Here is a 2,500-nt window from a genome sequence, read left to right as displayed (position 1 = left end):
ACCGGAAGTGAATATTTCGCACGCCAGGACATTGGTCTCTCCCAGATTTTTAAATTTATTGTCCCTAATAGTGAAAAGATGCTTAGCGATAGAAATGTGGTTGCGTGAAGACAAGTTAAAAGGGAAAATAGTTCACTTACGGTTGCCGTTCGCGGCTCATTTATTTATTACTATTTAATGGCAACACATTAGAGAGAAAAAGAAAAGAAAAAAAAGGAAAATATAATACCATAAGGATGATCCACAAAAGGGTCCGAGACCCCATACGAGGCAGATCACCTGGATATACACTTCGAAATAATGACAAAAATGATTATTGAATATATTTTGTGTAATTATATGAAATTAAGACTGAGCTAAATGTTTCATCAAATTAATTCTAAAGGTCTTCAAATTAGAGCTATTATGGATACTGCTTAGTAAGCTATTCCAGCTATCAACTATTCTATTAAAATAAGAAAATTTAAAATAATTCGTCCTAGCAAAGTTCTCTTGACCTTAATACTTTCAGAACCCCTGACAATGTAACGATCTCAGTTGCATGGAGCCGGAAATTCATATATTTAGTGAGGTCCACATTTAGATAACCATCAAGGGCCTTGTATAGAAATGTGACATATGCCATAAAACGCCTTTGCTCAAGTGATTGAAGGTTGAGTTTCTTTAATCGGGGGGCCGCATAGTCAATGTCTGACTTGAGGATGAGCCTGGTGGCTCTTTCAGGGTACGTTTTATCATGTCAATGTTGTGTTGAGTGTACGGGGACTATACAACACTACAAAGCCATACTCTAAGTGATATCGAACAAAACAGCAATACAGTGTCTTTAAAGTTGTGACAGCAGCAAAGTCCCTACAGGTACGAGATATTAGGCCCAGCATCCTGTTAGCTTTGAAAACAAAACTATTCACGTAGGAATTCCAGGATAGGTGACGGTCGACGAGCAGACACAAGTCCTTAAATTTAGAGACCACCTCAAGAGGTTTGTTTGTTTGTTTGTTACTTATTTGTTTAAGCAGGTTGAAGTTTTGGCAGGTATTCAGCTGATGTGGACCTGCTATACCCACCCACCCATATACACACAGAGGACAGCCACAACACCGGGAACTTCATCCCCTACTCTTCTCGAATAGTGTGCGGGAACTAATGAACATGGAAGTTATTTGTGAGACTGGACCTCCGGCTTATCGTCCTTATCCGAGAAGACTTGAAAGTCTCACCATTTGCGGATGTAATTACAAAGGCAGCACTTTCTCCTCAGTTATTTAAAGACCCTGAGTGTTGGTCCGGCCGGAGTCGAACTCACGACCTCCCGCATGGCAGCCCGGTGCTCAACCAACTGAGCCACGTGTGCGCGGTGATTCACTCATACTGGTTGCACTTTTCTAGATATCCTCACATGCATGATCATGAGAATTATCAATCACCCTCGAAGTTTTACAGTCGTCAACATAAAGGGCAATGGTGTTACCAGAACCGTGACAGACGACGTCAGGAAGATCACTGATAAAGACAATGAAAAAAATAGGACCCAAGATAGATCCCTGGGGAACTCCTGATGAAACACTAGACCAGGAAGAGTGCTGGCCGTCGATGATGACTCTCTGATAACGTTCATACAAGTAATCTGCACACCCAAATTAAGAGGGAACCTCCAATGCCAAAATAAATAATTTCTGTAGTAAGATGTCATGAGGTACACGATCAAACGCTTTAGCAAAGTCAAGAAACACAACATCGATCCGGTCGACCCTCGTCTAAGCACTTGGCTCAATAATTGTACGTTAGGACAAGTTGGGTTACCCATGCAGGAATTCCTGGAACCTGGCAAGGACTGAGAGCTCATTAGGCCCAGGAGGAAGATAAAATACCGAGAGCAGAAAGCAAAACGAAGGCTTTGTATAAATCACACAGGCCAGCATCTCCACATCTGTCTCAAGATCTCTTCTCCGTAGACAAGTGAGGTGGGATTTAACTTCGAGCAAGACTCCTCCGCCTCTCTTTCCCTGCAAGTGTAGTTCATGATCAGATATGCTGTTATCGAGCCAGGTTTCAGTAATTGCAACAACATCAAATGATTCCGTAAGCAATAAACTGTGAAGATCCGTGATTTTGTAACGTAGACTTCTCGCACGCATTGTGAGAACCAGGCATTTAGGATGGCAAAACATGTACCTTGCCTCTCAGAAAACATGATGAAGTGGTAGATCTGATGGAATCGACCTCAGATGGTCATGGCAGAATGAGGCTGTCAAGGAACGAGTCCGAAAACTTCGGTAAGCCACAATCAGGACACATCCAGGAATCATTCGATGAGGCCAGTGCCAAATAAAAATCGTGCGATAAACCAATGCATAGAGTGTGGTACCAGCGTTCACAACCATCTCAGAAAATACCCTTTTGATTGCACACGACTAGCTTTTCAAACGTCCTGCATGGATATTTATATTTCGGCTTCCGTTTAACGATACGCTCCGAGCCGTTTGTGGTGCTCACATCA

This window comes from Montipora capricornis, chromosome 9, assembly GCF_036669925.1.
Source record: "Montipora capricornis isolate CH-2021 chromosome 9, ASM3666992v2, whole genome shotgun sequence".
Classification (NCBI taxonomy): Eukaryota; Metazoa; Cnidaria; class Anthozoa; order Scleractinia; family Acroporidae; genus Montipora; species Montipora capricornis.
The sequence above is the reverse complement of the archived record's forward strand: the minus strand, read 5'-3'. Positions refer to the sequence as shown.